Genomic DNA, 23,235 nt, shown 5'->3' with positions numbered 1-23,235 from the left:
GCTCTGAATGAAATTGAAAGTAACATGGATTATGTACAAAAATGTATCTGAAAGCATGGGACTCTTCCCCATGGTTCTGACTCTTTTTTGGTATGGGTGAAACATGATGCAATACTGACCTTAGAGGAACATTTGAACATCGTTATTCCTAATATCAAGTCTTTGGAGTACATATGCCTGTATGCTAAAACCCCCACTTCTTTAGGCCTTTTGCTGCTCAGTTGATCAATCAGAATTCCAGTTGTGTTGCGTTGGACGTTTTGTCTGGGAGGTCAGTTCAATGTACAAAGTCTGTCTGTTGCTCTGCAAATTTTGCTTGATGTCATGTGTGTTGATGGTGAAATTTAGTTGCCATTGTGAAGAAAGGTTTCCAAATAATTGTGAGTTGGAAGGTATTTTCATTTAGTGCTCCATGAGATATGTGAGTCTGTAGTTATGCTTTCATAGATAAATGAATTATCTTTAGTCGATCTATTTGGGGCATGATTAAGGATAATTTTTCAAAACGATGCTGTCTTTTCTCATGTTATCAATTAAAATAAGTTAGTTAGCATTTTACTATTTGTTAATTACTGAAAGTCATGAAAGATCAAATAGGAAATGTTCCTTATATTTTGACTTGAGTTCAGGTGTTATGATTCCACAACAGAAAAATCCTGGTTTTCAGTTCTTCATTTCTAAAAGCATTAACTAAGATAAAAACTGCGTCATTTTGAAAATAATAATGACTGACTTGTAGTTTTTGAAAGGGAATGTAGGTGAGAGATCTATAAGGGATCCATTTCGACCTTTTATTTTGTATTTTTCTGGTAGTCAGACATTATGAACTACATCGTACTCCACCTTTTGATATGTGCTTTGGGGGATTGAAAAATGCTACAAACTCACTCACTGAATAAAAAGTCTGGCATTTCAATTTTCTGTTCTTGTTTCCAATCTACTTGGCAGTCCAGGTGAAGTGACTTCAGTAGTGTCTTGTAAATCCCTGGAAGCGTATAGTACATGCCACAAACCTATAACAGAAAATTTAATTTGGATAAGCTACTAGAACTTCCTCCTCAAAAGAATTTAAAGGATAGACAGAATATCACCATTTAGCCCTTGAGAACGAATCTGTAGGTCAGCTTGTATATAGACAATATTGTAAAGTGTAGCTCCCATAGATCAGGTTTTGTTTTGTGTTCTATGGATTCACAGGAGAATTAACTTTAAGTAGGAAACCATTACAATGGTTCCTGAAGACTGTTTAAATGATAATTCTTCCAAAGGCCTACTTTTAAAGTCAATATAATCTAATTTGTTAAAAATTAATGTTGGTATTGTAAACCACTTTGAATAACTTGAAATTAAACTTATTAAAACTCATTTATCTTAAATGCAGTAGTGGAAATTCAAATTCTATGGTAATCTATCACAGACGAGTTACGGTATGTTTTCAGTAAAACAAATAAATTAAGGTTTATGCAAGGTAAACCAAAATTGGGATTAAACTAGTAACAGTTAAAATTAAGTCTGACTTGCTGAACTAATTTCTTTTCCTTCTGTCTGTCACAGTTGCACAGGTCGGCAGGAGCTTGGTGTGCCAATTCTATTTCTTTCATATAATTGTTTGCTTCTTAATACTGTACCTGATTTAAGAATTTTTGTGAGCCCCTAAGAAAAGCAATTTTAAAAAGTTTTTTCCAGGGAAAAATTATTTTTAGGCTATTTGGGAGTCAGTGTTCTGAGGATCGAATGGTTCAGCAAAATGATGTTGCATTTCAGTGTTGCATCTTGCAAAACTGCTCTGAAGATGTGAGTAAGGAAATACTCCCTGTTTCTCAAAGCATGACGAAGCAGAGATAGATCATTATAGTATTAGGCTGTAGGTCTAAACCAAGCTTCAGTAATTTTTCAACTTTTACTACAAGGTCCATCATTAAATTGCAGAAACTATTGTCACAGAATGTTAGGAAGGGCAGAGATATAAAGGGGTTTGAAAAAGGAGTGGAGAATTAATAGAAATAAAGCCCATCAGCAGTATTTAATGCAGCAATCACAGTACAAGTTCTGTTTTCAAGTTCATGCAGGTTGTTATATTTCTGACGGTCAAAGATCCCATACTGCCTTAAAATATAACCAAAATCTGGTCATTGTGTCCACTTCTGGAAGAATCCTTTCAACTTCAAACAAACTGTTCGCTACTCTATGCACGTGTTAGGTTGCCTTTTTTTTACTCTGGATCACCAACTGGATGATCCAGACTGGATGGTCTGTTGGTGACATCCAGTATCCCTTTAGTATGAAAAAGCCAATCAACAAATTTTCTGTTTTTTTCACTGAATTACCTCAATTTTATCAGATAGTTGTGGCTGCTATTGGTTTTCACTCAGGACCAAGGATGGTTGTCTAACAAAACAGCTGTCTTCATGCAGAGACTCTATTACTTGATAGCAACTTGTCTTAGATTATACTACAAAATTACTGCCTGCCTACAGGAAGCAGAATAGCCTTCAGAAAAACTCAGATTTTGCCAGTGTTGGGGCACAAGAATGTCTCTATACGTAACATCTTCAGGGAATCACCTGGCAGGAATTGCATCCAGACCTTTGCCATTTAATCACAGAAATCATTTTATATTCACTAGTGCTGTAGTAAGAGTCTTGTTCCCTCTCCACCAACAACCCCCAAAATACACACAAAGACCTGTGGTAACTGTTCTGAGGTACTGGTGGTGTGGTGAAGTAGTGCTTGCAATGGCTCAAAGTTAGAATAGAAAAATGAAATAGCAGTAAAAGACATTGAAAGACTAGGAATCACAGTTGGTCATGATACCCAGGTGATGTTTCTTGCTGTATCCTATTTCCTTCTTTCTCAAAGTCCATTGTCTTTGTCTTTGGGTTGTGAATATAGATCTGTGAGTGTGGGGATCCATATTGACAAGAGTGCTAGTGGAATCAACAGAACTTAGAACTGATTGTACTCTACAGAGACACAGTGCTGTCCTGAGAGATTACAAATTTTGGAACATCTTTCCTTTTGACTAGCTAATTGCAATCTTCGTATTGTTCTGTTTTTATGTATCTAAAGATGTAGCGGCAGCCAAACTATCCCTTATATGAAAAACCCTTTGTCCTCCAAAATATTTTTATTTTGTGGCTGTGTGCACAGAATGCATATCTCATAGGACTTATGCAGTATATTTTGCGCTACTTTTTGTTAGGTATGGATGGGCTTTTTTTAAGCCAATGAAAGCTTTTGTTAGGTTCCAGCTATACTGCTCTGTCATGACTCTTCAGCATTGATCGTATCCTTGTAAGCCTCCTAAATAGAGTTTCCATTGATTTTGATTCCATTTCCATATGCATGACTGGACTCCATTTCTATAAATACAAATGATGGGAATATATATTGATACAGCGTCTTTAAGGTATAAAAACTAACTGACAAATCCAGGATGAAGATTTTCTTATCTGTAACAAATTTCTAAGGTTCTGTAGATCTCTAGGCCCAGTAATGAAGGTTTGCAAAGCTGGATTTCTAAAACTGGGCATTCTTCATGCTCATTATAAAATATAGAGAAATGTTTTTGCTTTGCATTAGATTTTGGTTCCATAATATTTGAGGAAGGTGCATGAAGAGACAGAAAGAATAAGAATAGAAAGTTCAATTTCAACAAAAAAATGTACAAATGGGCGGTCGTTTGTTTTCAGAAAATACAGGGTAAAATAATTTTTCATAAAGGCAAAAAATATGAAAATGCAAAAAATGAAAAGACACAGTTTTCCAGACTAATGTTTTACTTTTGTTTCCACATTGGAAAGTGTGAATGTTAATCTTACAGCAGTATTTACTCATTGCTCCGTGCAGTAAGGTCTTCATTCCTTTAATATCCGTAATATTTTAAAGACATATTTTCTTCCTAAGAGTACAGATAACAGCAGTAAGATTGCTAAAAGATCGTGTAATTCATCAATATTATTTCTCTGATATTTCAGTTGGTTTCACTTGTTAAAATTCACTGGAAACAATGGAGTTACAACGTAGACCCAGGAAAGGAAAGGGAAAAGACAATGTAATATGATTCTCTGAGATTGTACAGAATTTGCAGTGTTAGCTTGTAGAAAAAAGAAACAACATATCGTATTACCTCTGAAGTGAGGAGGTTTAATTTGGACAACGCTAAGAGACAATAAAAGAGAGACCATCGATAACAGTAGTTTTGACAGAGTTACTAGTCAGACTAAACGCAAAAGTACTAAAAATTGAATATGTAATTGCAATTGCAGTATGTACTCAGCTAGTCTCTACTAGTGTGCATTTGAACCAAGACACTAATGACAGCTGCATCTACAGGAGGGAGAAAGGGGCTTTTATTCTTTCTTTTTTTTTTTCTTCTTTTTTTTTTTGTTTTGTTTTTGGTTTAATTAGAGAAGCAGCACTCTAAAATGCAAAAAGCAGCATCTCTTTTAAGAGATGCTGTATCTGTGAACACAGTGCATAATGAGTCTCAGTAGTGTTCAAAGACTATTTTAATCTGCCAGAGTAATAAACAGTAGGGAAGTTTTTAAAATGCTCTGTAGGCACCTTGGAGTAACATTTCTCATGGCTTTCAGTAAATCCCTGTACTTACGCAGCCCATGGTTATCATGAAGTATACGCCAGTATATGCAGGAAGTGTGTCTGCAGACACTTATTGCGAGCATTAGCTGTAGCTGTGTGAAGTACCATTCTATCTTGTGCTAATATATATTACAGAATTAAGAGAAAAGAGGCAGACAAGCACTTTATGTCTTTATCATTGAAAACTACAAGGATGGAGAACAGAAATCTGTTAAGAGGAGCTGGGAAAAGTACTGGTGAAGTATCATGGCCTGTCTGGACTGAGAGCGTGTAACTTTTGCAGTATGAATATCCAGCAGAGTTACGGTCACCAGTTCACTTCTGACTGGCTTCCGTGTGCTGGACACCGAGTACAGACCAATATAAGAATGGATAATACTACTAATAAGCAGGTCTTTATTTTCTATGAAATCATTTTCTAGGATGTTTAGGCCTTTTGAACATTATGAACAGGGCTGTGATACACACAAATGCTGTTTTAAGAAAATAAAAATACCATTGTGTCATAGACCACACATGGACTTCTGTGTTCAGTTTTGGTCAGGGAAGACATCAATAATCTGGAACCAGTTCAGCAGAGGGCCTCAAGACTTCTGGCTGGTCAGGGGCTGCAGCACTTGCCCTGTCAGAAGAGGCTGGGGAAACATTGTTCAGCCTGGAGAAGAGGAGGCTTTGAGGTCACCTAACAGCAAGCACCCAGTACCTATGGGGAAGTTTGCATGAAGGTGGAACCAGGCATAGTGGTGCAGTGGCATAACTTGAAACAAGAGAAGTTCAGACCACACAGAAGAAGAATTTTCTCCGTGAGGATGGTAAGGCTATGGGGCAGTTGCCAGAGAAGTTGTTGTCTCCGTCCTTGGAGGTGTTCAAGGCCTGACTGGATAAAGCTCTCAACAACCTCACCTGATCATGTAGCTAAGCCTGGTTTGAGCAGGAGGTTGGACTAGAGATTCTATGAATATGCTGTTAATTTCAGAGAGCTAGAAGAGGCTTAACTGAAAAGTAAAATTACTGACAATTGTCTCTGTTTTACCGCAAACCAGGACAATATGATACTAAATTTCAAATGCGTTATGCAACATTTAGAAGAATGTTATCTTTATTGGAAGCTTAAACAAATGCAGTGTATTCATCTCATTTAAGAGAGAATCTCTTTTGTAGGCATTTTTTTTTAAAGAAACACATTTGATTTCTGTTTCACTGGAAGCTGCCAAGACATCAGACGGTTAGAAAAGACATGCATACAAGTGTAATCATCTCAATGGGAAGCTCAATAGGTTGCTTTTATGAAGATTTAAAAAAAAAAGGTGAGCAGCAAACAAATAAAATGCACTAACATTTAAAAAATCCAATAGTTAATAAAATGCTTTCATGTATTTTAATTTTCACAAATTTTTGCTTTCTAAGCTATGGATACAAATGTCATTGGTGGTCTGAAATTTGGCACTGAAATCCATTCTTAGGAATCAAAGGATGTGTTTAGTAAAAATGGTCTTTCTCCCGAGCAGTTTAGGACTTCATCTTCTCAATGTTTAGATGGCTGCTTAAGTAGTTTCTGTATAGAAGTTGAGCTCCATGTCAACTCTGTTGCTCATCTATATGTATTGTATTAAAAGCTCAGTATAACAAAGATTGGGGTAGGAGGGAGGAAATAGTATTAAACCCATTTTACAGAAGAGGAAGTCAAGATGAAAGACGATGTCGTAGGCTTATGCTCATTAAGAAGTGTGTGGGACAGCCATTAACTGAACTCCCTGGGTTCCTCATCTCAGAAAATGAACAATAAATTCGTCTGTTTGTCAGCAGCAGATTTTATAGATGTACCGGAAGGCAAACAAGGTTCAGAACCTCGTAATTCTGTCCACTTCCCTCCTATAAATTGAAAGGACAGTTTTTATTAGCTTGAACAGTATTAGGATCAGGGATATCGTTATGTTTGCAAATTGAAGGAAAACATGCTGAAACGGAAGAGTCTACTCTGAATAATGTAAATAAATCTTACTGGTCATTTCATTTTACAGTAGTGCAAGTGTCCTCTTTCTATCTTACTTGAATATATTTAGGGTGCTGAACTCAGCCGGTGACACTGTGAAAGAATTCTATCCACCTATAATGAGTAGAAAACTATTTTGCAAACTAGACTCAGTACGCGGTTATTTCATTACCTGCATCATTATCCTGGCTTCAGAGTCCCAAAAGGTGACTTTTCTTTGAAGAAGATTTAGCAGACTCTCTGTTAGATTCAAATCAAGTAATGGTCAGGTAACTGCAAGTGACTGAGTTGGTGTTTTTTAAAGATACTGCTTTTCTCTACTCTCTTTCCATTTCTATACACACACACACACACACACACATATACACACACAGATTCTTCCCTCCTTCCTTCCATCCCCCACAGCTGGAGATACTGCTCCCTCATGTGATCCATTTAAGCTGACCATGTCATGATACCACTCTAGTCTAATGAAGAAGATTAATTTCCATCTGCACTCATGTGTAGGGAAACAACAGCAATTGCATCACTTTTGATGCTGTATATGAAAAAAAGCATAGCTCGCCTCCAAAGTGTTGTTCTTAAATGCTCATCTTTCCAGTGCTTTCACCTGGGCTCCCTTTTGGAACTGTTGAAGGCAGCTAAAATGAACACCATGTACTTGGCATTGCAATGAGCTGACAGGAACCACATGTCTGCTTACCAACCCAAGCTGAAGCACAGTAACTTCTTAAAATGCACCGACACTGCCATTTGTGATCATCTGAACATACTCTCATAGGATCAGAGTCTCAGCTGGTATGAACCGTTTCAGCTCTGTTAATGTTAAGGGAAATAGGCCAATTTAGTCTAAATACAAATCTGGTGAAAACATTTTTTGGGATAAGAACATATGTAAAGAATACAAAAAATGTCACCTCTCCAAAGATTTATAGTTGATTTTATACATTTCATATTTTTCTGTTGAGTGGAGTAATGGATACAGAATTATACACAGGATGAACTGATGATGCTATATCTCTTTTCTCTTTTCTTTTTTTAAATTTAGAAAAACAGTGTAAAGTTTCCTATTTCTTTGCTTCTTTTCCTCTTTATATTTATGGCCTGACAAACTTCTTTAGTGCCAGTTCGCATTTTATAGCACTGTTTGTCAGCCTTAAGCAATAACTGCCCATGTTATAATTTGAAAATTTTGAAATTATTGCGTTTGCTATTATGTAAAACTCGCAAATATATGTTGGCAGAAATATTAATTGTGAATTGCTCATTTAAAAAGATTGCCTGCCTATTTTTGCACTGCAAACTGATCTTGAAATGAGGGCCTGAATAGTTCACAGTAGCAGAACTAATAAGGTTTGGAAATTGATCACCCCAGTGGTTATGAGATTCAAATGAGAATAGGAGGGAAAATGACTATTATCTTTTTTCATTATTATAGAACTGACTATTGTTGACATTCTGCTTCTGTGAAGTAAATTGTGTGATGAAACTGTAGCGTATTTTGAGTATAATGGGTAACAAGTCATTAAGCGGGGTCTCCAGCATCTGTGCATAGGGGAGCCAAAAATATTTTCTTCTTTACTGTGGTCTGTTGGCAGTGATTGCACAAATAATTTCTGCTTGCTGACCATTATTCCACAAGCTTTTTAATATGCAGCCAAAAATATATTATGATAAACTGTATGTCATGTATTTCTAGAACTTCAGGTATATCCCAGATAGCATTTCTAATGACTAGGTTTCAATTTTGTATATATAGCAAAAATAAATTAGTATTTAATCATTTATTATAGCATGAATGGGAGCAAGTGATAAATGCTGAAAAAGATTGTGATAGGACTTGCTATAATTGAAAACCAAAGCATAGTACCCTGCTAGTAGAGGTGGGATTCTAATAAGTGATGTACCTCTAAAAAAGATAGAATAGAATAATGGATGAGGAAATCAATGAACAGATTAGAAATAGGTACGTACCTAAAAAAGAAAGGTGACCTTTAATGGATTTCAGGGGACTGACTTGGTGATTGGCTAAATTAATCACAGTTCTACTGCTAGTGCAACTTTCTGTGCAAAAAACCCAAAATTGCCTACATGCAACATAGTGGAAATGGATGGCACGTATAATTAAAAGTAGCAGTATCATGTGTCTTTTCAGGAGTATTATGGAGCATGTCTTGTCATACTTCCCATATAGCATATGTAGGTATGATCATATTTAAAAGAAGGATTTAGATTTCTAGTAATAAAAGTCATGCTACTGTTTCTGAAGCTTACGCGGTACCTAAAACTTTAATTAAACAGGTTTTCAAGAATGGGGAATAGAGACTAAGTTCATAAACCAGACAGATATGCTTTGTAAATGAAGAAGAAAGCTAATTAAGCCAAGCATAGCAGCATAATATTAATTTTTAAAAACACTTCAAGCATATTTGTACTAAATCTTGCCACAGCTATTGCATATTTCCTAATGAGTTATTCTACAGTTTAGGTTCAGCATGTATGCTGCCAACACTTCCATAGCCAGGTAAAAAATTGTATCCTTAGGCATTATGCTAATGTTTATTTCAGCACAATTAACTCTTTGAGCCCGATTTATGAAAAGAAAAGGGCAAAAATGACATAAGGAATTTTTAGGTACTAGAATATTTTTCAGTCCTGTAAGTTTTATTCAGCTGAAGTTAATTCCAGTTTCTTTGCAAGGAGACAGAGGTTAATATGGAGTGCTTGCTGGTCTTTGTCAAAAGCTCTCTCCCGTGGGATAGAAGAGGGCATTTTGTCATATGAAAGGCAATTAAGGGAATTGGTGAGCTGCTACATTTCCTTATATATGAAGGCAAAATTCAACGACATGTTTTTACATTGTCAGATTTAGATAGTTAGTTGAAAGCACTTTCTGATGTGTGGCTGCAGTGTTTGTTTGCACTTCTATGTTTCCTCAAACTATTTGTCTAAAAAATCTTGAACATTTTGAATTGAAAGATGTGATAAACATGTTAGGATGTTGCTTCTTTGGTTCAGTTTCTGTATTTATCTAAAGAAAGCTTTAGTTTCCTGACAGATTACTGAGCTATCCCTAATTCTCGTCTTCTGCTGGAAAATTTTGGTGACGTTTGAACAGGTTCATTTAGATCAGCTTTAGATATGTTCTTTTGGGATCTCTACTACATAGAATCTGAAAATTTGGGTCAATTTTTGAAGTAATAATAAAAGCCTGAGGACTTTTAAACCGAACCATTTCCCTCTGTCAATTCAAATATTTCTTTTTTTCAGAGAACATAAAAGTATGGTTAATATTGAATGTTTCATAATTACTTTCCTTCTGGCAGGGCCATATAGACTTAAACTGTTTCACTGCTATCATTAGTAGCATCCTTAATCTTCTTTCCATCATTCATGCTTGAGATTATCCAAACATGGGCCAAAATAGCAGCTGGATCAGGGAAGTTGCATACATGTCTACTGATTTTTGTAGGAGGCTTCTTAAAATCTGAGTATTCTCTGTGTTGCTCGAAGGCTGAGCAGACAGGGTTACCTGTGAGGTCCCTATCTGGTGGTATACATACTTTAAATGTAAAAAATAGCTTTCTTTGAAAATAATAGTTAAAAAATAAATAAAAAAAAGAGAGTGAGACAAAGAAAGAGGAGAGAAAGCTACAACAGTGGCCAGCCAGAAAGGAAGAGACTGGAGTATCTCCTGGCAAGACTTCTCTTCTCATCATTTTCTCCAGTACCACAGATATTTCCCTGAACTCTTCCCACAGTGACTATATATCTACAGCAGGACCGACTTGGTCTCCCTGCTGGTTTCTCTTACACGTCAGTGCTGATGATGCTGACTGCAGCACACTGATCAGGTGCAGATATTGCACTCGTTTAACTGGTTGCGAAGCTCTGTGCACATGTATTTCTGGATATTGCTTCTGGGCTATGTAAATAATAATTATCTACTAATGTTATCTACTAAGCTCTGGATATTCCTGACCATAAAGTTATAAACCAAAAGATATGAAGTGAGAGGTGCAAGAAGGGCGGGAGGAGAAAGGGTGACTTAAACATCAGTCATAATCTGTTCCCATGAGAAACCCAAAATGAGAGACACATCAAAGTTTGCAATTTGATGACACAAGGCCATGAGGACAAGACCATTTGGGAGTATACGGTAAAAGTATTGCCACAGCAGCCTTGGGATATTGTCAGTGAAAGACTACAAAGTCAAAACCAGACTTCAGTGCTACAAGTGAAAGATTGCAGGGCTGTAAAGGGAAAGGCCCTAGTGTTACAAACCTTAAGGCACAGGGTAACATCTGTACCTTTCATTTCTCTGTGGATAGTGTGGATTTTTGTGATGATGATGAATAAGGAAAGCCAGAGCGTTTCATAGGTAATTCGAGGCTCATTATTTAATGTGAAGACTTAAAAATTCTGCATGGTCAGAATTAACCATTTACAGTAGAAATACCTGCATCAACAGTTAATCAGCTAGTATAGTGCAGCGTAGTGTAACTCATCCTATAACCCCCCTTCCTTTCTTTTAATTTTTAGGGAACATTTTAGGAAATTATGTTTCTCTTCTCCCCCCACCCCTGCCCTCACCCCTGTGCTCATGTATCCTCTGTACATCTTTGTACCAGTGCTAAAGTCATTCTGTAAGAGCCTTGGCGTAGGTAATTGCATTCTCTTCCTGTGTATCCTTTGGTGTATGTGACAGATTTTGAGGGGTCTTTAGAAATATTTACAGATCTGTATATACCATCCCTTCATACACAGGCATGTGAAAATAATTTTGAACATGCCAAGATATGTTAGGACTCTACTTTTTGGCCCACAGTTTTCTTTTACCAGAGTTTAACAAATTTCTGGCAAGTTTCATCTTTTAGCTGCTCAGTTCTGTTCTGCTGTACTTAACTGTTGGATGCTGACTTGTTACGAGGTCAACGGCAAGAGATTAGCATTTGTTGCTGAAGGATGTTTTTTCCTTCTTCTCTTAGTGGCTACTTCTTTAGGGGTTAAAATTAAGTGTTTCCCACTATGAGCACTTTCCATGTTATGTATTCAGTGATGAAAGAAAATAATGTAATTTGTATTTGAAATTTTTGAATACAAGGTCCTTCATAATAAACCACTGAAAGTTGAGTGATGAATTTAAAAAGTCTTTCTGTACAACCTTTAATTTCCAAAGGAAAACTGAAAGCTTTACAGGCTTTATAGGTGGGATTCAGTTGCTTAAACATACCCATCTAGTGGCATTTTAGATGCCCTAGTTATCCTGTCTGGTCTTATAAGCTACAGTTTCAGGAAGGCACAGTTCTCTTGAACATTGTGTTATAGCTGCCCTTGTCATGAGGATGTCTCAGAAGACTGCCTAAAATAGCAACAGTCACTTATGTGTAGGCACACGAGTCACTCTTCATAACAAATAAGATGGTTCATGAGAAGCAATTAAAAATATCATGCTGAAGTTTTGGCAAACATCCAGCAACCTTTTGTGGTTTAAATCTTTGAGTCATTTAATGTATAGAAATTTTTGTTTGAATTTTCTTATATGTACGCGAAGTTAGCTTAAGGATGGTGTACATCTTTGGAGTGTAGGGAATACACCTTTAACAGCAATGATTGAAAACTATTTGTATTTGAATTATTCCTTGTCGCCGGAGTATTCTCACTGGTTGATATTTGAAGAATGGTCAATAATAGAAGAGTATCCCTGATGTTAAGGTGTGTGGCCAGCTTCCCGTGTAACTGCCTTGTAGACATTACTTAACATATGAACCTGGGAGAGCTGCTTTGTTCTGGAAAGAAATTTATATAGAGCACTGGCTGTGACAGTCTACAGTAAGGACAGAAAGTGACAAGGCCCTGTTTTTGCTAAATTTATAATCCCTTCTAAATATTTTATATAGTGTACATGGATTTTCAATTTGTATCTAGAATATATATACACACACATATATCTACTCATATAAATGTATTTGTATATAGATGTATAAGTGATGTATACATGAATGAGAAAAAAACCCTGCCAAATTTGTCAAGAATCAAGAGGTATAAGATAGGTTTGTGGGGAACAAAACTGAAAAATACATTGAAATGAATCATGATTCAGCTATTCAAACTTAGATTCTGTGTTGTCACTTTACAGGCAACTGAAGCTTTGAGTCTAAATATAAATTAAGTGTATAATATATGCTTAAACACACTGACTTTAATTACAAGAAATTCAAAACATCCGTTACTCACAGGAGACAAATTCTGCTTAGATTAAATAGAACCAGATTGGAGGAATAAACTTCATGTCTCTTAAAACAAGGAAAGATTGCTAATCTGGTATTCGGAAGTACCTGAAACTCTCCATCTGACAATCAGAGCAGCTGGCAATAAATGCAAATTTGAAAACAAATTAAGTTGAACAACATAAATTGTTTTGCATTCCCTCTTGTTGGGCTTTGTTTGGTAAAGTTATACAACAAAGATATTGTCATGAACGGGACGTCTCTGAAAACAGGATTGCATCCCTGTAGATCTGCAGAAAGAATTAAACGTTTCACTTATTCTGAAAATGAGAAATTTCCCCGAAATTTCCCCAAAATTTCCCCTGAAATTCAGATTAAATTGAACATCGTTATTTTATTTTCAGTTTTTACCTCACTTTTAAAGTATTGTAGATACAAGTGTGATTTTCTGCAATAGTTATTTCTAATATCAGACATGTGAACATCATGAGTTGTGATCACCCTGCAAGGTTCTGTGCAGAGAGATTGTTGGATAGGTCAGCAGTTGAGAGATAATCAGAATCATTAGTCGTGTTTATTCCCTGTCAGCTGTTCAGATAGTGTAATTAAGTTAGGTATAAAGATCTTACTACCAAATGGAGTCTAGTCCCCAACGGAAGATGCAATACAGCATGAATTCCAAAATAAAACCTGTAGTTCAAATTGGAGCTTCACAAAAGAAATAATGTTTGCAAAACGGAATGGAGTTCCAGTTTTACACAGACATATCTTCACTCCAGCTCAGACGTGTTCTGATTGTACTCATCTTTGGACATTTAAAATAAAATGAGTCTCAATTTCTAACCAAATCACCATCAGTTACTTTAATGTTGTTTTAAAAGTTTCTTTAAGTCTTGACTACTTGAGTCACCAAACCACACGCGCATCAGCATAGTGTCAGAATCCCATTAGTACCATATTAGTGGCTATAGCAGATCAAGGCCCAGGGTGACTTTAAAATCAGCTGATTTCAGACACAGAAAATCCGGTTAAGAACTACAGTATCATGAAGCTCTGTCTGGCTGTGCTGTAACCCAGACATTCAAACTGTCAAAAGGAAGAAGGGGACCCATCACCAAAAATTAAAGAAAGCTAAATAAATATAGACATAGATACCAGGAAAGCTCTTAAATCCCCAAATTAATAACCTTGTGTTTTGTAATTTTCTCCAAGCTTTTTTAATAGTAACAATCACACTGGTTTTCAATGAACACAGCATGTAGTTGTTTGGGTTTTTTTGCATTTTAAAACCTTCAGTGGATTTCTGATGACCCAATCAAGTTTCTTTATAACAAGTCCTCTGATCCACAAAGTTATGAAAGCAAATAAGCTGTCTAGTTTTGCAGCAGACAGTTTCTCTCCATTTCAGCAAAGAAATAATTAACCCTTCCTTCTATTGTCGGTTCTGGAAAACAAAACACCTAACAAAACTCTTTCAAGCCCTTCAGTGCTGTTATCATCAATATCTTCTCTGAAAGGAATCTCTGCAAAACTAAAAATGTGTTTATGCAGAGGAGATCATGGGAAGCCAAGGAGCGTAACATTTCTAAGGGTATCTCTCAGTGCTGTTAATATAAATATTAATCAAAACCTGATCTGAAATCACTTACAAGAATGGAATTCTTTCCATTATGTTGAGTGAATTGTGGATCAGTTTTCTGTATTACTGAATACACTGCAATTTCTGAATGACACTTACTGAATAGGTACCCAAATGAGAGGTGTCATTGGCCAAGTTTTCATAGGTTATTTGATCAAGATATGTCAGTACAGTTTTGAAAAATCTCACTTTTGGCTTTTAAAAATTATGGCCCAGTTATCTTAGAAATGATGACACATATTATACTGACATAAGGCTATTCTGAGACACAAAAATTTAAGCAAGTACTACATCCAGTCAGTAAAATCTAAGTGAAAAAAACTGTGCTGGTGTTGCTCAGTCCTGTTGCAAACACAATTTCTTCTCTCTTCCCAGGAACAGTACTTGTAATTTTGTCCTTGTGAAAATGGAAAAGCTCAACAACAGTGACAGTATAAGGGACTGAAAACCTGACACATTTCCACAACTCACTAAAAATAATAGGTGCAGATGTCATTTTTCTGCTCTTCTTTGGAAGAGGCTCTGGAGATTTGTCACAGTGTGGAGCATCTCCACAACCACTGTATTACATCTTCTCGGCAATGCCTGTAGCAGAAGCAATAGCAAATACAATTTGCTCTAGAGTCTTGACAACATACTTTGATTTATATAGATATTATGAAACAGTAGTTTCAGGATTTTGATATGTAACTGAATATATGCTTGTGTAATATACAGTTAATATAGCTGTAAATAATTCATAGCTGGTCTTCTAACACCTTCTATTTTCTGTGGACATTGCTTTAAAAAAATGTTGAGCAGTAATGTTGAAAATCCCGGGAGCAAATCTGCAAATACATCAGTGACTCTTCCCTCTTATAATATTCAAGTTAAGTACTTTTTTTACGTCTTGTCTATTTTATTACAGTGGAACTGCACAAAAATAAATTAAACCAGAGAGTTCTAGAGTTTCTAGCCTGGGGGAAGTATATGTTAAGTAGTTAATTTATGTTTATTTCACTTCATTTAGAGCTATGTTTTTTTCTGAGATTTATACTGCATTGTGCTGGAGATAAAATGCGTGTTTAAGAGTCTGGTGGTAATATCTGTCTGAGATTGCTCTTCCACCAGCTTCTACTGACTTCTAGAAGTGAATTAATGTCTTTATTAATGTCTAATATGCTGTAGCCTATGACAATAGCTGTAAGAACATATTTGACCAAATATACTGGAGAAGATTTTAGTTCAGCACATCTCTTAACCACCTGTACCCTGCTAAGAACTAGATAATTGCTTACTTTGTATGACTCTGAAATATTCCATATATTTGTTGGTATAATCAATGTAAATCAGTCTTCCCAGATGTAAGTTCAATAGGGAACTACCAATCTGTATGTGATTTCACACATTTTTTGTCTAAATGAAAGATCCAGATGCAAGATTTTGCACTGGGAACATTAAATAGATTTGATACTCAAACTAGGGGACTCCTTGTCACTTAGCTGATGAAAGTATGGCACTGACATCTGTATAAGACAGAGCTTTTTTTCCTTGCAGTGCATATGTGATATCAATCATCCTCTTGGAACTGGAGATGCTAAATTCAATATAATCCAGTGATTTGGTATTCAAAATGAAACAAAACAAAGTATAATAGTATCTGACAATACAAAAAGTAGAGATATTTTTTTTCCCAGTCTGTAGCATGGAATAGGGTGAATCTTTTCTCCAAGAAACCTCCATAAAAAAATATCCAGTCGAAGAATCCAGCTTCTCTTAAAACAAACAAATTTAGAGTAAACGATGTCTTTCCTGTACTGACGCATCAACATACGTAGTCTGTCAGAGATGATAAGGTAGTTTGTCACATGCTTTTTACTTGACATTTGTCATGAAAATTGTGAGGTATGAGATAATTGGCTAGGAGTTGTTATAAAAGAAAAGAGATTGTAGGGGGGGAATTTGTGCAACATAAAGTGAATAGCAAGCAGGAATATGATAGCTTTACAGAAACTAAATTTAATTACTAAACAAGAACATGATTTTAGGATATATTAGATAATTATTCGATTCGGTAAGAAATGGAGAAGCCTCAGCAAGAACAGCAGGTTGACTGAATGCACCTAAAAGGTGCACACAAACTGGATAGATGAGGGAAGCTTGAAGGAACGAGAACATTTAGAAAATATAAGCTTGATGGAGAAGACCTGATAGCAGTTTTCAATATGTAAAAGTTTGCTACATGATTGATATGATTAACTGCTCCCCATAGCTTTAGAAGATGTAAGAGATTAGAAGAAGTGATTGGATTAAACTGTTAAGGGTTATGCATTAAATATTGGGAATAATTCAATAACTAAAGGATTGTTATGTACTACATGCTGTTTAATGCAAGAAAGTTGGGGTATTTCTGCCACTGGAAGGTTGTAATAACAGGTTAAACAAACTTTTGAAGAGGTGTTTAAATTTCATTAGACTTTTGTTTGATAGATTAAGTGTGAATGCCCATAGCATAGATATTTAATGTGGGGAGATTAATCTCATCCTATGTTGGTTTTGGGTGAGAAAACAAAATATGGATATGTTGCTTGTGACTATTTTCAAGATGACTTGACCTAAAAATTCTTCTCTAGGAGGAAACTCATGGCTCCATTAAAATCATCAGAGCTCTGGAAACATATACAGAGTTAGAAATTAAATGGTGTCTAATCTACATAGCATGGATGTACCATAATGCATCTCTTGTCTTTGATTCTGTGTAGTTTGTGCTGTGCCTCCTTTCTAGCCTCTGTATACTTGGTTTTCTTCTCCAAGGTAAGAAGGGAGAGGAGAGGATAGGATGTACTTGTAAGTCTTGCACTAACACAGAACTAGCGTGGACCAAAGGTGATCTGGAAGCCAAGAAGTGTTCCTGAGACCTACAGTTTGGCATTATGCTGAATCTCATTTTAATAGACTAATGGGCTAGTTAGAAGTCCAGAACTTAAAATACTACGTACCAGAGGGGACACTGAGACTTGGGGATACAGAGCTGCATCAGTTATAAGCTTCCATAGTAAGGTAATAAAGTGAAAACAGAAGGCTCAAATATAAGGTAATTTCTTTCCACAATCACAGCCTTTCACAATGTCATGGGTTTTAAGTCATTTTCATCAGTTTTCGGTGATTGCAGTTGACATTGCAGAGATAGCCATTTGAAGAGGGTCTAGATGTAATCATGGGAAGCAAGTTCCTAACTTAAATTTCCTGTATTTATTTTTTTCCTCAAAACATATGGAGATTTTGTTGTATAAAAGCACATGTGTATACACAGAGACATATATTCAATATGTAAGTATAAAATTTAAAATATATATTGTATTAGATATGCTTTTATATGTGTATAATTACATGTATATAATTTTATGTATGTGTTTATATACGTACATAAAATTGTGTTCACTGTTGCCTGGTTGTACCCATGGTTGGAAGAGCAGGGTTCTATACTGCTATTACTGCCCTTTTAACGAGGGTTCAAAAGGAGTCCAGTCTCATTGGAGATAAAGCTTCAGTAACTACTAGAGTCAAAATGACAAGACAGAATGGAATTAAAATCTGCTGCAGCCAATAAGTTTTATTTTCTCTTCCTACCTGGGAGGAGGAGGGAGCACAGCTATTTAGAAGAGTTTCAGTGCTTTTACATGCATACATGAAAAGCACTTCTCCAGGCAAGAGAGAGAAAAGAAAAAATTAAGCTATTTGAACATTTTCCGAACCTGCGTATCTCTTACTGTCCCTGTTTCCGTAGAGAATTTGCAAGCTAGTTGTTTCCTCGGGCACTGCCCCTTTTCTTCCTTTGTCCTGGATGCTGTTGGAGAAGGAGCTCAGGGAAAATTCCTTCTGGACAATAATCATTGTAATATGTAATAGCATTAATGGGAAAAGGCACGTTGTGCATTGAACACAAGACCTAATTGACCATGCAATTGCATCACATCTCTCTGTCTAGTAATATCCCTTCTTTTATGTGTTAGTAACTCCTAACAGCTCTAAACTGCCACCGATCTCTACACCACTTTTAAAAGAGGCAATGATAAACCATCAGAAGCCAACTACATTTTTAGATTTTTCTGTCATTAAAGATTTCACCCAATAAAATATAAACATTTCCATAAATTCTATACATGTATATGATTCTTCTCTGAACTCTATTAGTTTTTATGCAAATACAGTGATTTGCATGGGATAAAGGTAATTCCTGGTTCCGTCCTTTCCCCTCTGATTACCTCCTATTCTTCTCCTACAACTTTCTGTCCTTCTTCCTCTAGTCACAGATGCAACAGTTTTTTGTCAACTTTATTTCTTTGTCCTCTCTGCTCTTTCATGAATTTTTATTCTTCATCCTCTTTTATTTAATCTTCTGAATTTTTAATCCTGTTTTTCTGGCTCTTTACCCTCACTCTGACTCATTATTCTTGTCTGTCTTAAAGAAACTTGTCCTTGATCCCAATTGTCTTTTTAGCATGTCTCATTTCATTTAATCTCTTTTTGCACCTATAAAACTTTTCTCACCGAAGTCTTCCCAGCTAAATTTCGAGCTTATTATTCTGTTCTTATCTTCCTTCATCTATCCGCAACAATTTATTTTCGTCTTTGCATTCCAAGCTTATATCTAGTATAAAATCCAAGGTTGTTTTGGTTTTTGTTGAGTTTTTTCCCCCATCACTGAATCAGCTTCACATTGTGCTCTGCGTAAGTTATTTTCTTAAACATTTGTCCAGGATTCTGGGCCTATATTGTGTCGTTGCCATCACTAAGTTTAGCTAAGGTGAGGTCATGTGTGTAGTTGCAGGACAGAGTTATCTGTATTCCAGATCTGCTTCCAACTGTCCAAAGTAAAATCTTGTTCTGCCTCCCTGACACCTTCCTGTGGATGTGTAATCAGCACCTCCCATTTGACGTTTGTTCCAGGGCTCTTCTTTGCCCTACATCCAGGCTGGTCTCCCAGTTTCCTTTCTCAGTGTGTGTCACACTGTCTCTGCTTCTGTTTCATCTCACTTGAGTCAACGTGCCAAAATCCACTGCGTAGTTTGGTCAGTCCTCATATCATATAATTATGCCTTCTAGGACCTTATCACAAAGGGTATTTCATAGCTCAACAATGTGTGTGTGGGTTCTGTGTCTCATCAGAAGTAAAAATCTAGTAAAGGCCGAGTATCTTTAGACTTGATTACTGGCGCTCTGACTTCTCTGGTCTTTAAAAATGCAAATGCGCTATATTTTTTGGCGGGGGGCAGGGGTGTTAGACAGGGTACTTTGGGACTCTTCTTGCTCATAGATTTATCCTGTCACCTCTGTTTCTTTGGGTCCACCTGTGAATCATCTTGTCATTCACAAGTTGCAAATCGTCATTCTCAAGACACCATTCTTTCTTCATTTTCAGTCTTTTATTATTTTCTGCACTGTCCTGTAATACACAGAACTTGCCTTCTGCTTCTTCTCAGCCTGAGGAAGAACTTCCTTTGACCAGTAATTTAATAATTCAAGTAAATACTGTCTAGTTTCTTTGATGTTTCCCACTAAAAAAAAAGAAAAAAGAAAAAAGATAAACCTCTGTAAATCCATTTGCTTACCACTTATGACAATCTTTATAATATTTTCAACTTTATGGAAGATGTTTTTGTATTGCTTTTTGTAGTGATCTCCTTGTTTCTTCATATGAACACAGGCTGAGAGAGTTGGGGTTGTTCAGCCTGGAGAAGAGAAGGCTCCAGGGAGACCTTTTAGCGGCCTTCCAGTACCTGAAGGGGGCCTATAAGAAAGCTGGGGAGGGGCTGTTTGCAAGGGCATGTAGCGATAGGATGAGGGGCAATGGTTTTAAACTAGAGCAGGGTAGGTTTAGACATTTGGAAGAAGTTCTTTACAGTGAGCGTGGTGAGGCACTGGAACAGGTTGCCTGGAGAGGTGGTGGAGTCCCCATCGCTGGAGACATTCAAGGCCAGGCTTGATGAGGCTCTGAGCAACCTGATCTAGTTGAAGATGTCCCTGCTTACTGCAGGGGGGGTTGGACTAGATGACCTTTAAAGGTCTCTTCCAACCCAACACATTCTATGATTCTGTGATTCATATGCCTGTGTACTGATTTGCGTGCAGTGCAATTTTTATACTTTGATTGTAAACCTCTTGGGACATAATGATAGAAAAGCTGTTATAGTAATTCCAGATCTATTGGTAGAGATTCTAGATGCTAGTATGACACAAGTAATAAAATACCAATAAATAAGGGTTTTATTTGGTCACGATTACCTGCCTGCATGAAGTTTACGTGAATCTAACCTATATAATTGATGCTCTGCTTATATAGAAAGCTTAAAGAGTCTTTTAACACATAACTGTTAGCATTTAGATATATTGCAGCTTGAAATAGTTAAAATAGATTCAGAAAGCAAAAAGGTGTATTTCTGAAGTTCTATTTAACACTAATGGTATATTACCCTGTAGTGCTTTCTTTTTTTTAATGCCTTTCTTCATTTTATATATTTGTCTCTGTTGTTTTTGAAAAACGAATCTATCCTTTGGTAATATGATTTGCAGGAAATGAAGAATAAAGCACTACCAATGAAGTGCTTTTAAACAAACTGTAATTAATTACTTGTGCAAATGCATTGAGTAAGTTTGGATTTGCAATTAGATAACTAATTATGTTGAAAATGGCATAGCATATTTAAATAGATGCCGGTTCCTCCGGCTCACCCAGTTCTCTCTAGGCTGTTATTTAAGTATGCAACTATTCTCTTGCTGTTACGTATCACCTGTTATAGTTTAAAAGCATGGTTGCATGCCTAATTAGACATATAATTGTGATGTTTACATATGCAAAATATGAAATCTTTGTATTAATTTAAGGTGCATTCTTCTAATTTGCAGGAAAGCTGTCCGTCAAACTTTATATAGAAGATCTGTTTATTATTGCAGCATTTCTTGACAAAAAAAACCCTTTCCTCACTATAAACTATAGAATACAAACTGTATTTCCTTGTATAATATCTAGCAGCTATCTAGTTAGCCCCTTTATAATAACTCTTTCAGCTACCTGTTTAAACCTGGTTCCAAGCTCATACAATCTTTCAAGGTAATTGTTTATAGAAAGAAGTTTAACCTCCCTGTAATAGGAATACTTAGAGGATTTTAAGAAAGAGGATAGACAATTATCTCTCAGAAATAATGTAGATCCAGCCTAATTGCAAAAGGTAGAAAGCGATGAATCATGTCACCAGCATATGTATATGAATCATGTCACCAGTTTCTTAGACATTTTTCAAATGACTAGATACATTTCAGATGAGATGATAACAATACCATTATTTTTGTATTAAATTGTTGGCTTATAAGACCTGAGACTTTTCTGGTAAAGAATATCAGAATTATGAGAACAATCAGAATTAAAGACAGCTTTAGGGATGGTTTTAAGCAGAATTTTTGTACATTAATGGCCAGAAGAATTCGATTCTGAATAGCAAATATCCCATTTGATAGCTATTTCTTTGATTGGTCTTCCGAAAGAGAATACTGTCTACTTGCACATTATGAACATTATTCAGATTAACAGAAGATACTCGTGGTGTTCAAGTCAAAATATACAATTGTAAGCTACTGCATATGCATGTGTGAATTATTTCTATTAGGATACATGGTATTGATTCCTTGTACAGTAGGTGGTATTTTTTACAATGAAGACAAGCACTCCCTTAATGTTTTGTTTATTTTAGGATTACATATAGGAGAGAAGCTGAGGACAATATTTTGATTTTAAAGTTGGTCTATGGATGACATAAGAACGCTTTCTATATAAAAAGCATAAAAATAGTTAAAGCGCTATTAATTCACAGCCTTTATCAATTCACGGAACCTTTATCAATCACAGAAACCTTTATCAATTCACAGCCAATTCTGGAATAGTAAATGCCAGATACATCTGATGCAGATTCCTGTATGAAAAACCCAGACTTATTTATGAAACCACTTGCTTAGTGAACAAGCTTTCAGAAAATTCTTTGCTTTCAAATTTGTCAGTCTGGCGAAATATCAAAAGCTAGTGAAGATAATGCTGGGCTGAATATACACACTTCAGTAAGTATGAATAATTACATCATACTATTTCAATTAAGATGCAGTGAAAATTAACTAATATTTTCACATAGTTTTGTTGTTAAATGCAGCCTGAGAGTCTTAAAATTGAACTTGTTCTGCATACATTTTTCCCCCCAGGGAATGGTTTCAGAGTAGTTCTTTTGTTTGCTGGTGTACTGCACAAAGCAAACAAAATTCATAAATCATTCTGACTGAAAACATCAGTCCTGGTTGCTACTTAATGAGGCTTTAATCCGTTTTGAACAGTGGCTTTTTTCGTTTTGTTTTGTTTTGTTTAATATAATTTCCTTTTCCTAAAATTCCTAGGGGAGGAGAAGAAGGAATATGGTTAGAACAAGAGGATGTCTTCTGTCTGGTCTTTAAGGGAAGCAGAGATCAGGACATTTTTTCAAACCTGAATATTTTTAATAAATCTCTTGTCAGCTCATTCACGAGCTCATAGAACTGGATTACCACAGAATCACTATGATGGGTGAGGCTGGAAGACCATCTAGTCCAGCTTCCCTGCCCAAGCAGGGTCTGCTGCAGCAGGTTGCCAATTCCTATAAGCAGAGGAATATATGTGGAGCGGTTACAGTAGCTTGCAAGAATGAACAATTCTGTGAAATCGCTGCAGAAATTACCAGGTGCGAGGACTAGGCAGAGTCTGTTGGGTTATGAAA

General features: G+C 36.1%; 1 protein-coding gene across 3 annotated transcripts in view; it reads left to right on the top strand.

Moving 5' to 3' along the window:
• Positions 1–23,235, top strand: part of IMMP2L (inner mitochondrial membrane peptidase subunit 2) — a 470,689-nt gene that overhangs the window by 312,611 nt on the left and 134,843 nt on the right. The window lies entirely within an intron of this gene.

This window comes from Rissa tridactyla, chromosome 1 (genome assembly GCF_028500815.1).
Source record: "Rissa tridactyla isolate bRisTri1 chromosome 1, bRisTri1.patW.cur.20221130, whole genome shotgun sequence".
NCBI lineage: Eukaryota > Metazoa > Chordata > Aves > Charadriiformes > Laridae > Rissa > Rissa tridactyla.
Note: the sequence above shows the minus strand (reverse complement) of the source record. Positions and strands in the feature narration are given on the sequence as shown.